Here is a 15,226-nt window from a genome sequence, read left to right as displayed (position 1 = left end):
TCCATGTCCTCATATCAGGGAGATCATATGATAGTTGTCTTTTGAGGAGTAATTTTCTAAAAATGTGTCAGTAAACAAAGGAAGAAGGGTAGAAAGAGAGGATCCAACTCAGGAGAACAAAGACAAGATATCCTCGGCTGGCCATTCTGCAGAAGGTTCAGAGAGATGGCAGTCTAGGTAATAACTAGAGATGGAGGATGTCAGGAGGGTAGGGGTAGTATAGGTAATCAGGATAAAAAGGTAGAGTTTCATAGATCCCCTAAGTTCAGGATATAAAGGCTTATTACTTAATAAAGAAGAAAGGAAACTCAGATAGGAAGGGGAATTTACAAAAGAATTATAGGCCAAAGAAAAAGCAAATTAATATGTGCCCTGTCTTAGCAACTGATAGAATGCCAAGAAAAGTGAATCTATTTAAAATTAATTCTACACTAATCCCACTTACAGCAGTATTTGATTAGAGGCACCAACCATATAAAAAAATGTGTATTACCAGCTTAATTTTTCCATGACCATAATGATGTAAACGCTGTGTGTTGTTTTAAAAAAATTGAATTAGCCTAAGGACAGAACATATACATCTTGGTGTGTGATTTTTAGATTAGAAGGTAAATGACATCAATCTTTAAAATGTAAAGGTAATAGAAGACTACAGAACTAAAAGTGGAGTATAATATAGAACCGTTACTCTTATTTTAGATGGTAATCAAGAGAACAATAAAGAAAAAACAAAGGAATTAGTACATTTTCTAACAGTTTAATATAACAGGAATTAAGAATCTCATTAAACTATTAAGTGTTATTCATCTGCTAAGAATTGAAAGTGAAGTAGAAAATATCCCAAAGAATTATGTAAGTCCTCCTCTCTTAGAGAATGAACAGATATTGTACAAAGTTACGCACAAAAATTAGAGATATGCAAAACAAAACAAAACACAACCAACACATTGGTTCCAAAGTACTTAATTTAGAATCTAAGTAGGGACCTTTTGGTAGCCAGTCTTCAAGATGGCCCCCCCGAATTCATACGTCCTGGTATTCATCTTGTTGTGTAGTTTCCTTCCAACCCGAACAGGGTTCATATATGGAATAAAGTATCGCGCAAACAACAAATTGGGACATTCAAATCTACATCATAAAAGACATTGCAGTCTATACCTTGCTCTCTTGGGTCACTCACTCTGGTGAAGCCAGCTGCCTCATGGTGAGGACACAAAGCCCTGTCAAAATAGCCTTGAGGTGAGGATCTGAGGCTTCCTGCCAACAGTCATCATCAGCTTGCCATTTACGTCGTTAGTTAGGGAAGCACCAGGGGTCCCAACTACTCAGTTATAGCCCCAGCTAAAAATAAAATGTCATTTTGCTATTCTTTGATCCACATCAGGTTGAGATCCTCTCTTTGTCTCTGGGGAAGAGTAGGGATGACTGAGACAACTAAGGGTCTAGGTATACATGAATCTCTAAAAAAATTATCCACCTCACTCTCATATTTATTTCCTAAATGTTTCAGTATTAAAACAGCATTTGCATTTCTTGATTATCTATAGGTGCAATGAGTTATTTGTAATGTAGTGTTATTATTTTATGTGATAATTTAAAGTATATTTATATATGAAGTGAGTATAAGCAATCCTTTTCATTATGAAAATTCCAATTATTTTTAGAAATCTTCAGAATATGATTGAATTTTTTAGACTTTTATTCCATAAGAAATTGAGCATTTTACTTTAAAATTCTGAAAAATTTTTATTTATAGTTATATATATATTTATGTATTTATAGTTATTATTAATTTTATACATACCATCAATATTATTAAAAGATGTAAAAGTTGTTGTAACTGTTATAGAAATGGAAATGAATTAATTCAGGGTCACTAAATAATGAGAACAGAGCTCCTCACTTTGCAGAAATCATATATTTTGATGTATAGACAAAAATCTATTTTGCATCCAAAAATATCATCAAGGATCCTTAGGCTGAAAACTGAAAGATACACAAGAAACAACAGTACCACTAAGAAAAAGTTGGACAAAATAAAGCTTTCAGTGCAAACTGAGAAGTTCGAAAAAGATTCTAGAACTGTTGCTTCACTAACTTTCTTCTTACTAATCATATTTAACTACTATAAATAACAATTCTAAGAAGTTTCCAATGTTATAAATGACTCAAATATTTGAAGGTAATTTAGGAAAAAATATGGTTAAAAAAAGTATTCACACACAAAATTAAGCCTAATAAATATGGAGTCTATGGAAGTGTTTATTATTGAGACTAAATATGGAACTTGAGCTCATATGAGGCTAACTCTAGACATTTCCACTTGGAAATACAACAGAGCTCTGAACACCTAATGCTTCCTAAACTGTAATTTGCTACTGTAATGCTATCTCTAAATTCCTTTATCTTTTGCATTATCTTACATTAAAAAATGAGAGTGAAGAATCACAGAATTGCCTCTGTGGGGTGTCTGGCACATATGATTTCTCTCGTTTACAACATCCAGTTAACTTCGAAACAATCCAATTTTATCCTTTGGAAGTGTCATTCAGTTCAGATTCAGTGCCCCTTCTTTCTGGATTTAGATTCCCACCAGATCTTTCTACCTCTAGAAATACCCACTACAGAATACAGTCCCCAATTATCCTTTGAAAGCATGAATATGATTATATCATCCTCTGATTAAAACCCCACAATGATTGTTTATTTTCTCTAAGCCTATTTATCTTTGGCCAAATTCCTTAATACTGCTAATGAGGCCCCTTTTGTCTTCATCCCACACTTAAACAATTTAAAATTGACTTGCAGTTACCCAAATGTGCAATACTGCATCTAATCTCAGAGATTACTAATTTCTGCCTACAGTACCCCTCAATCAGTCCACTCCCTTGGATTTAGCTAACTTCTCCTTTTTGTGTGCGTGTGCCTGAGGGAGAGAGAGAGAGAGAGAGAGAGAGACAGACAGACAGAAAGGTGGGGGTGGGACAGGGAGAGAGAGAAAGAAAGAGAGTTTCTAATTCTTGTAATTGTATGTTTAAATGTTTCTATTTGCAGAATATGAGTTCAGTACATTGAGCCAATCTCCTTGTCCTGTTTAGTTTTCAAAATTAAGTTTTTATTATGCATTGCTTTATATTTGTGACTTTTCCTCATGTTGTTCTATCTCTGCACAAGCTACTACAGCCAGGGTCATTTCTATTTAATTACATTTAAAAATTGTTTTGAGAGAACTAAACCAATAGTCAAGTTTATTTAAATAAAATATATTCTTCAGATGTTGAGGCAACTGCCCCCAGGAGCTCAGTGGTTTTTACAGTATTTTGCAAATATACAAGTAGTACATAATGGCCCCAAAATATGGAATGACCAGGAGGCCGAAATAATGTCTTATCCAAAAGAGATTTTATTGACTTAAAATTTTAAAAAGCTTTCTACAATACAAATTGATCACACATTAATTTTGTGGGCTTCTATAGTAAAGGAAAAGAAACTCTAACATTATATGACATTCTGTGGCATGGGACCAATTACATTTAAGATTCAAAAATAACTTTTTGCAACGTTCTCAGAAGATCAAGATACGAAATATTGCTTTATCTAATTATTCCACTGTCATTATCCATTATCTTACAAACTTTTCCTGTAAGTTTCCTCTTCAACTCATGTCCTCTGTGCATTATCCTAAGGTCATAAATTTCACAACCTTACTACCTGAAATGAGTTCCAACATTTGTTTGTCATACCTCCCCAGCTAATTTCTAAACCTAGATGAATTCACAAATACACTGTCTCTGGTCTAGTCTGTGGTCTTAAATGTAGACCTTCGAAATCTCCAGCCTGAGAATTGAAATAGCTTTCTAAGCAATTAATATTTTCTGTCTAGTCTCAGCACTGCGGCAACGTTAGCATTCCTAAATGCTATACTAATCTCCCAATATGCCTTTAAATATCAACAATTCTTTACTATTTTTTAAAATAAAGTCCAAACTTTTCATCAAGGTATACAAAAATCCCTTCATAATTTGTCCCTAGGCAACGTATCCAGAATTATTCTCCCCCTTCATTCACCTCCTTACATTCAGTCCTCACACACAACTAACTGGCGTTCATCTTTACTGGAAAACTCTGGTATTCAACAAAATCTTCAAACTTTATCACAATGCTTCTCCACCTACCTCATCCCATCCCAGCCCTTCCTTCTTCTGTTCTCTTGCATATTCTGGAAGTCTCTACCTAAACTGGGCTATTCTTACTGTGATTTTCCCACATTAAACTTTATTCATTCAACCAATCCCACCTTGTCCCAAAGAAAACATAACAAAAAAGATATACAAATTAATACTTCATTATAACTGTCTAACAAGGAAATACATAGAGGTTTATAAAAGCATGACAGACATCAAAAAAATTTCCTCCAGATGACATGAGCTGAAATTTAGTCTTCTCTGTTTATCACCAAGGACAAGGTCTCAATTAATATTGAATTTTTAAAAATCTGAAGTAAATAAGCCAAGTTCACAGAAAATCCTACAGAATGTTTCTGAAAGAAACATTTTATTAACTGTGCTATGACTGAATGGTGGCTAGTCGTGGCAGTGCTTGGACCCATGTCTTTTAAAAAAAGCAAAAAGAGGGATGCCTGGGTGGCTCAGTTGGTTAAGCCGCAGCCTTTGGCTCAGGTCATGATCCCAGGGTCCTGGGATTGAGTCCCACATTGGGCTTCTTGCTCAGCGGGGAGCCTGCCTCTCTGCCTCTGCCTGCTTGTGTTTTCTCTCTCTCTCTCTGACAAATAAATAAATAAATAAATAAATAAATAAATAAAATCTTTAAAAAAACACACACAAGAAAAAAGAAGTTCCTCTCTTAGCAATGGTATTTTTTCAGTTTTGAGTTATTTTAATCTGTTACAACTTTAGATATTTATTTTTGTCATTAGAGGCTTCATTTTAACACTGTTAGCGTTATAACACTTCATAAAATGTAAAGTGAAAAACTTATTTATTTTTCTAGTGCTGATTTTAGACTGTGTCCATATTGCTTTTCCATGACTTGTTTTTTTTTAAAGAGAATTAAGTTATTCCACCCGCTCTCCCTCAATTCCTCAGCTCTTCTCAAGAGAGCAGTACAGCATGATGACAAGCCACTAATGAATACTTCTACAATATAGACTGATGAGCCATCGCAACTTCCCTGAAAGTATGGTAAGTCTCAGGATTTCCACGATGGCATGATGATTACATTTAGATAATTCAAATTTCTGGCAAAATGCCAAGCTTAAAAAATCATGCATTTATTTAGGTGCAATCATAAATACAAGACCATATTCAAGGGACACCTGTGTGGCTCAGTCGGTTAAGCATCTGCCTTCGGCTCAGGTCATAAGCCCAGGGTCCTGGAATCGAGTCCTGCACTGGGCTCCCTGCTCAGCAAGGAGCCTGCTTCTCCCTCTGCCTGCTGCTCCCCCTGCTTGTGCACTCTCTCTCTGACAAATAAATAAATAAAATCTTTTTAAAAAAAGAACTATATTCAAAATTTTTATGCTATCCAAGTTGTTTCTAACATTCAACTGGTAAGTTCAGCAGCTCATGACGCATGATTACAGACTTAATTGTTTGGCCAACAATACATCAACTTCCTCCTGGGGGGCTCACTGTATTTCCTAGTAAACCAAACTTATATTCTACTCTATTATACTCACGAACATTACAAAGGAGATAAGGAGAGGCAGATGTGTGTGGAGAACCCAACCATAAACAGTCACTAAATTTACCTGTGATCAGAAGACAAGTGAAAAGATAAATTTGTCACAGTAGTGGTATAACTGCTATGCTTTCAAAGAAATAAGGTATTTATCTAGAAGTTTCACAAATGTGCTGTGGCTTCCACTGAATGCTTTGCTGTGGTTGTTTTGCTCCCTACTCAGCACGTAATTTTGCAGGACTCTGTTCGGTACTTGGTGATAATGTCACTTTGAAGTGAGGGTAGTAAACTTCCTTTCACTCTCAAGAGTATTTAAACAGGAGCTGCTTCTTAGTCTTCTGAGGTGGGAGCTTTTAAAGCTATGATCCTTGGGAGAGAGTAGGTATGCTACGTAATGAAATTATATTGGCCAGACCCTAGTGAAGTAACCTTTGGTTCTTCAAGTAGAATTCATTTTTTTTAAAGTAACAAACTGATAGGACACTGAAAAATCACCCCCATGTTCATAAGTACCATATTATATGCAATGCATACTGTTAAACTTAAAAGCCTAAGCAGAATCCAAGATTGAACCTGGGATAGAAACCAGAATAGGGTCAGGGATGAACAATGAAAGGATGGCCAGGCTATGATGCACTTAGAACAGTAAACTGATCATCTGGGGTATGTTTTATTGAAGCAATAACAGGACCCATTAACCCATTACCTCCAGATCTCTTAATTCCATAACTCTATAGATTCTAAAGGAATGTAATGGCCAGTAGAGACTAGATCTGTGTTGTTTATCTGTGGTTCTGTCCTGCTCAGCACAGCATCTGCCATATCAAAGAATAAGCTATTAAAAATATTTTTGGAGTTGTCTTCTATAATAAAAAATGAGACAAATTTCTTCATATCAATTATATGCTAAATTATGTCTTTTGTCCACCTGTTGCACAGTTTTCCTTAAAAGAGATCACAGAGGATATATAACATTTAGCTTTTTCTTGAATGTCCTAGGCTAGTACTTCATATGAAAGATTTAAATGCTTCAGCTCTTCAGTAAGTCTTTATTTGAAATTATGAAGACAGTGTAGTGAAATGTGATAATCATCAGTTTTAAAAATTAGGTTTATGTGTTGACTTTATGACAAACCAGTTGTATGGCAATTATAGCTACTCTTGAGAGCAGATGTGCATGAATATTTTATTATTGTCTTATTTAATGCAATTATATAAATGTGGCAATCCACTATACTCTTCGATTTTTTCTGCTTATGCAATATTTCAGATGCTTGGGCCTTCCATTCTACGGATCACTGGATTTTTTTTTTTTAAGATTTTATTTATTTATTTGACAGACAGAGATCACAAGCAGACAGAGAGGGAGACAGAGAGAGAGGGAAGCAGGATCCCTGCTGAGCAGAGAGTCTGATGCAGGGCTGGATCCCAGGACCCTGGGATCATGATCTGAGCTGAAGGCTGAGGCTTTAACCCACTGAGCCACCCAGGTGCCCCTCACTGGGTTTATTTCTTAATGATGATTTGATATCATCTCACTTAAATTTAACCTATCTTTTAAGATTGTTTTTGTTTTGATGAATCTTTAGCAATTTATAAACTTAGGAATGAAAATGGAAAAGGGAAGTATGCCTTTAAAAACATATTACAAAAGTCTAGTAGTTTAATTTTTGTCTCATATAAGTTCCATATCTTGCAAAAATCTGTTGAAAGACATAATGGCAACTAAAGTGTATAATATAGGTGAGCTTCAAAGAAGTATTGTGCTTTATGCTTTAAGAATCTGAAATGTTTAACAATGCTATTAATATTTCACAAGAAATGTATGACAAAGTGTAAGACTAACTTTTCTCTAGTAAATTAATAATTTGTAGATAGAAGTAACTGTTCACAAATGTACATATTTCCCCTTTATTCCCTACCATTTAATGGCTGTTGCCCTAGTTTATTTTCTGTATTAACTTCCACTTTTAAAATATCTTTGTATATTAGAAAAGCAATATATACACAAATGTATACAAAAAAGTAAAGAACACATTACCAGCTTCATTATGAGTCACATAGAAAGCTTTTAGTTGTATATATCTACTTGTTATGTGTAAGTTTGGAAATATCCTTTGTAATATGCCAAATATATCCTATATTTTGTGTATACTTTCAAAGCAGGAAATGTACAACCAAAAACCGCTGAGGATTATTTAGGCCTATATGTGATTAACTTGATCTTAATTCAGATAGCAACTCATTAAACTATGTAGCATATTAATAAATGGGAACATTTCTGATTACTTACAGAGACATTATAGCATATTTATAATACACAATAATGACACATTTTAGCAGCTTCCAATAAAGCAGTCCAATTAAATTTGGCTTCTAGGAACTTAAAGACTTAATTCATTTTACTGACGCCAGGGTAGATGGTAGAATAAAGGATCCTAAACTCACCCCTCCCACAGATACAACTAGATAATGCCCACATCAGTGTAAATAACAACAAACAACCCATAGGCTGACAGAACAGACTCTCCACAGCTAAACTAGAGAAGAGAACACATCAAAAACAGTAGGAAGAATGGAGACACAGAATCAGCACAGAGTGACCATTCCTTGCTAGCTGTGCACCCCACCCTCCTGCTCTTCTGTGGACTAGCCCCCTTCAACCCAACCTCAATAGCTCTCCAAATCAGTGCCAGGTATCCTCCCATGGCAGACTTGCAGACACCTTCCTAACAATGCATGCCACACTCCTGCACTCTTCTGTGAACTTAGCAGGAATATATTCAAAGCAGCTATGGGTACCCCCTCCCAATGTACACTAGTGCAAATCTTGCTATCACTACATGCCCCATTCCTTTTTTTTTTATCACATTAACACACACCACATGTTTCTTTTTTCTTTTTTTTCACTTTTTAAAAATTTCTTTTCAGCGTAACAGTATTCATTGTTTTTGCACCACACCCAGTGCTCCATGCAATACGTGCCCTCCCTATTACCCACCACCTGGTTCCCCAAACTCCCAGTCCCACCCCTTCAAAACCCTCAGGTTGTTTTTCAGAGTCCATAGTCTCTCATGGTTCATCTCCCCTTCCAATTTCCCACAACTCCCTTCTCCTCTCCATCTCCCCATGTCCTCCATGTTCTTTGTTATGCTCCACCAATAAGTGAAACCATATGATACTTGACTCTCTCTGCTTGACTTATTTCACTCAGCATAATCTCTTCCAGTCCCATCCATGTTGCTACAAAAGTTGGATATTCATCCTTTCTGATGGAGGCATAATACTCCATCATGTATATGTACTACATCTTCCTTATCCATTCATCCATTGAAGGGCATCTTGGTTCTTTCCACAGTTTGGCGACCGTGGCCATTGCTGCTATAAACTTTGGGGTACAGATGGCTCTTCTTTTCACTACATCTCTATCTTTGGGGTAAATACCCAGCAGTGCAATTGCAGGGCCATAGGGAAGCTCTATTTTTAATTTCTTGAGGAATCTCCACACTGTTCTCCAAAGTTGGCTGCACCAACTTGCATTCCCACCAACAGTGTAAGAGGGTTCCCCTTTCTCCACATCCTCTCCAACACACGTTGTTTCCTGTCTTGCTAATTGTGGCCATTCTAACCGGTGTAAGGTGATATCTCAAAGAGGTTTTAATTTGAATCTCCCTGATGGCTAGTGATGATGAGCATTTTTTCATGTGTCTGATAGCCATTTGTATGTCCTCATTGGAGAAGTGTCTGTTCATATCTTCTGCCCATTTTTGGATATGATTATCTGTTTTGTGTGTGTTGAGTTTGAGGACTTCTTTATAGATCCTGGATATCAACCTTTGTCTGTACTGTCATTTGTAAATATCTTCTCCTATTCCCTGGGTTGCCTTTTTGTTTTGTTGACTGTTTCCTTTGCTGTGCAGAAGCATGCCCCATTCCTGTGTTCTCCTGCAGACCTGACCCCTCCCAATCTGCCCTCAGCAAGAGTCCATCCAAAGTAATACTACAAGGGTGGTATTGTGCAGACAACACCAAGAGGGTCCAGCACCACTCTAACATAACTCTGGCCACAGGGAAAGGGGAAGATAACCACACACACCAGTTTAACTGCAGTCCCAGCAGTGGGCTGAGGGAAGACATCTTGTCTTATTTCAGGCCCCACACACCAGTGAAATCTTTTCAGGGGACAAGACAGTAAGAGTGTGCTGCAGCTCAGTGTACCATAGCCCTGGCAAACATCTGGTCTGACTTAGTTTAAGCCCAGTGCAACCCAAGACTGTCTCTTTAACAACACAAGGACCAAACCCTGCCTGCAACAGGCAAACAGAGCCATTTCAGATAACTAGACTGAAGGCAAACATGACTCAGGCACAATAGTAGGGTACACACAGGAAACACCACTGATGTGCCAGGTTCTGGTGAACCAGGGACATGCACTACAGAGCCTCTTCTTCATGAGGCGACTACTTTCAAGAAAGAGACACAGAGTAAGACAAAATGAGGAAACAGGGTACTACACTCCAGATGAAAGAACAGGACAAAATCATAGCAAGAGAGCTAAACGAAACAAATAGTATGTCTGATAAACAATATAAAATAATGGTCATAAAGACACTGGACTTGAGAAAAGAGTGGAGGACTTCAATGAGAACCTCAAAAAGAGACAGAAAGCATAAAAAGAACCAGAGATGAAATTAAAAACAAAATAATAGTAGACTAAAGCAAGCATAAATGGATGAGCAACCTGGAGGACAGAGTAAGCAATCATGCTAAACAGAAGAAAGAAAAAAAATTAATAAAAAAAGATAATATATTAAAGCAACTCAGTGATGCCATTAAGTGTAATAACATTGCCTTATAGGAATTCCCAGAAGGAGAGAGAAAAGGGATCAAAAAATGTATTTGAGGATTTAGTAGCTGTAAATTTCCCTAAAGGAAACAGAAATCCAGATCTACGAGGAACACAGAGCTCCCAGCAAAATCAACCCAAGGAAGTCCACATCAAGATACAATAGTTAAAATGGCAAAGTAATGATAAAAAAAGAATTTTTAGAGCAGCAAGAGAAAAGAAAACAGTTGCACACAAGGGAAACCTCATAAGGCAATCAGCTGATTTCTCAACAGAAACTTTGCAGGCCACAAGAAAATGGCACAATATATTCATAAAGCTGAAAAACAAAACAAAACAAAACAAACCTGCATCTAGGAATACTCTATCCAGCAAGGTTCTCATTCAGAATAGAGGGAGAGATTTAAAAGTTTCCCAAACAAAAGTTAAAGGAATTCATGACCACTAAACCAATCCTATGAGAAATGATCAAGGGAACTCTTTGAGTAGAAAGGAGTAAGAAAAGTCAGAAGCACAAAGCAGTAAAACTAAGTATATCCACAAAAATCACCTAAGAGATTCTCTCACAAAAAAATATAGACTTTTTAAAAAGGATATACAGTATGGTACCATATACCTAAAACATGGGTGGATGAGGGGAAGGAATAAAAATTTAGTGCTTTCAGGATAGGTTCAAATTTTTTATAAAAAATATTTCTTACAGAGAGAGAGAGTACATGAGCATGGGGTGGATGGGCAGACTCTGTGTTGAGCAGGAGCCCAACCAGGGCTTGATTTCATGACCCTGAGATCACAACCTGAGCCAAAACCAAGAGTTGGACACTCAATAGACTCTGCCACCCAGGCACCCCAGAATACGTTCAAACTTAAGTAACCATCAACTTAATATAGAGTGCTATATGCATAAGATATTACATATAAGCCTAATGGTAACCACAAGCAACAAAATGGCAATCAGTACATACCTCTCAATAATAACTTTGAATGTAAATGGACTAAATGCTCCAATAAAAAAACACAGGGTGACAAAATGGATGAAAAAAGCAAGATCACTCTATATGCTGCTTACTGGTGACTCATTTCAGACCTACAGACACATGTAGATTGAAAGTGCAGAGATGGAAAAAAATTTATCATACAAATAGAAGTAAAAGAATGTGAGGGTAGCAATACTTCTATCACACTAAATAGACTTTAAAATAAAGACTATAACAAGACACAAAGAAAATATCATACATCACCAAATAGATCTAATAGATATATTCAGAACATTCCACCCAGAAACAGAATACACATTCTTCTCAAGTGCGCATGGAACATTTTCCAGAACAGATCACATGATAGGTCACAAAATAAATCTCAACAAATTAAAAAAGATCAGAGATATACCATGCATCTTTTCCAACCAGTGATATAAAACTAGAAATTAACCACCACCACAACAAAAAAATCTGAAGCAATACAAACACATGGAGGTTAAATAACATTCTTCTAAATAATGGGCCAACCAAGAAATCCAAGAGGAAATCAAAATATACATGGACACAAATAAAAATGAAAACACAATCATCCAGAATCTTGGGAGGCAGCACCCCAAAACCACATGACCCAATTTAAAAAAGGGCAGAAAAATATGAACAGGCATTTCTCCAAAGACAAACAGATGGTCAGTAGACATGTGAAAAAAATGCTCAGGGGCGCCTGGGTGGCTCAGTGGTTTAGGCCACTGCCTTCGGCTCAGGTCATGATCTCAGGGTCCTGGGATCGAGTCCCGCATCGGGCTCTCTGCTCGGCAGGGAGTCTGCTTCCCTCTCACTCTCTCTGCTTGCCTTCTCTGCCTACTTGTGATCTCTCTCTGTCAAATAAATAAATAAAATCTTTAAAAAAAAAAATGCTCAGCATCAGTCCTCATCAGGGAAATGCAAATCAAAACCACAATGAGATATGCCCTCACACCTATCGGAATGGCTACAATCAACCACACAAGAAACAAGTATCAGCAAGGTTGTAGAGAAAAAGAAATTTTTGCATTGTTCGTGGGAATCCAAACTGGTGTGGCCATTGTGGAAAACATGGAGGTTCCTCAAAAAATTAAAATAGAATCACCCTATGATTCAGTTATTCCACTACTATGTGTTTATCCAAAGAATATGCAAACACTAGTTCAAGACAGAAAGCATAAAAAGAACCAGAGATGAAATTAAAAACAAAATATGCAAGATATATGCATCCCTATTTTTTTTTGCAGCATTAGTTACAGTAGCCTGAATGTGGAAGCAATATAAGCATCCATGGACAGATGAATGGATAAAGAAAAAGTGGTATATACATATAACGGAATATTACTCAACCATAAAAAAGAATGCAATCTTGCCATTTGCAACCATATGAATGGATCCAGAAGGTATGATGCTAAAGGAAATAAGTTATTCAGAGAAGGACAAATATGATTTTATCAGTCATTTGTGGAATTTAAGAAACAAAACAATCAAAGAGAAAAAGAAATAAACCAAAAAACAGATTCCTGATTATAAAGAACAAATTGGTGGTTACTGGGGGGAGGGGGGGGAGGGAATGTGTGAATAAGTGAAGGAGATTATGAGTAAACTTGTCATGATGAACACTAAGTAAGGTACAAAATTGTTGAATCACCAAATCATATCTGAAATGAGTATAACTCTGAAATTTAACTGTACTGGAAATTTTAAAAAAACAAGTAAAAATTGATTCATTTCGTTGTTCACGTGTCTCTGAAATCCAATACTATGAAGAAATGTTTAGTAACTAAAATTGAATTTAAATTTTTGTATAAAATATAGAATCACATAACTATTTTTCAGTTGGAGGGAAAGAGAGAACGTGCACACACACACTAGAGAGCAAGAGGGCAGTCGAGTGGGTGGGCTGGCAGAGAGAGAAGCAGACTCCCTGCTGAGCAGGGAGCCCAAAGCAGGGCTCCATCCCAGGACCCGAAGATCATGACCCGAGACAAAGGTAGACACTTTGAGCACCTCCCAGGCACTAGAATCACATAACAATTTTAAAACTAATCTTGTAGAATTACATTTTATTTATTCTCTGAAATTAAATTTTCTGAGTATATTTTCTTCCTCATCATCACATGAAGAATCCACCTATATTAATTTTAACTGAAAATAAGCAGAAGAAATAGTGTAAATTGTATCAAGCTTATCAATAGCCACTAATGCTGTTTGAATTTAAAATGATCAAAATATCTTCAGTTTCCACTGTTGCCTGATATTTTAATTAGTTTGGTCCAAGATAGAGCATGATGCCTATTGACAATTTTAAGTTTCATTCCATTTCAAATATATTTTTTAAGATTTTATTTATTTATTTGACAGAGACACAGCAAGAGAGGGAACACAAGCTGAGGAAGAAGGAGAAGCAGGCTTCCCGCCAAGCAGGGAGCCCAATGTGGGCCTCGATCCCAGGACCATGGGATCATGACCCGAGCCAAAGGCAGGTACTTAATGACTGAGCCACCCAGGTGCCCCCTCAAATATCTTCATTAATACATACTTTTATATCCCTTTCTGTATTTACTGGTGAGGCATTATAAAAGTTGGTGTATGTTCAAATCCTCTATTCACCCCTAAGGAAACGATCCCTCACTTTAAATAATAAGTGAGAGCCAAACACAAAACACAACTAATATGTAACTTTCAAATCCATTTAAATATATTTTCATAATGGTTTAGATAAAAATACAATTACCTAATTCTTATCATCAGTTGTTGAATAACTAATCCTTTCAACATAATAGCACATTCATTACTTTTAAGATGTTTTATTGATTCAGTTATATTTATCACTCTATGTTTGAGGATAATCCAATAATTTTAATTATCCTCTATTTGCAATATATTGCAGTTGCTTTTATATCTTGATTACTCTATAATAAAAAGTAACTTTGTGTTAACGTATTCCCAGAAGAATCCAGCATTTTATAAAGCTTCTCAAAAATTATCAAAATCTTCATAAACCTGATTATTTTCCAAAAAAATTTACATCTTAACTATATTCAGTGTGCGCACCAAGAAATATGCCTTTCTGCATTATTAAGTCCTTTGGGTTTTGTTTTTTTTTTAGCAGTTTTTTCCTAATAATCTTCAACATGATCAATAAACTCGATAATCTGACACAACCCTATTTTATGCTTGCTGTTGAATCTTCCTTGAACTACAAATTATATCCTAAAACATTTTTTTATTAACTCCCAGTGGTTATAAAGCTTTGGATCACAGAATTTGACATTGTCACAAAGTGGCTCATCTGCTCTGAAACATGCTTATGCAAAATACTCAGGATTTACTACTCCCTTTACACACAGATTATGTCCTATGGCCCTCCAGGTATACGAATTTATTATTACCAATATTTTAATAATCTATGAATGTGCTTAGGTTTATTTCATACCTAACTGAATATTTTAATTTATTCCAATAAAACTTTTGGATTCAAATGTTATCAAGTACAAGTTTGATAACTGTATCTCCCACTTTCTCATAATTACAGTTGATATGTAACACTGGTCAGAACTTTTAAAACAGTGTTTTATTGTGAAATCTGGAAATAGAAACTTGTGTAGGATATTTTTTTAGTCCACTTCTTTGATGTGCAAATTACCTGTAAAATGACTAAACAATACATAGGATG

This window comes from Meles meles, chromosome 10 (assembly GCF_922984935.1).
Source record: "Meles meles chromosome 10, mMelMel3.1 paternal haplotype, whole genome shotgun sequence".
NCBI classification, from domain to species: domain Eukaryota; kingdom Metazoa; phylum Chordata; class Mammalia; order Carnivora; family Mustelidae; genus Meles; species Meles meles.
This window is presented reverse-complemented; position numbering follows the sequence as displayed.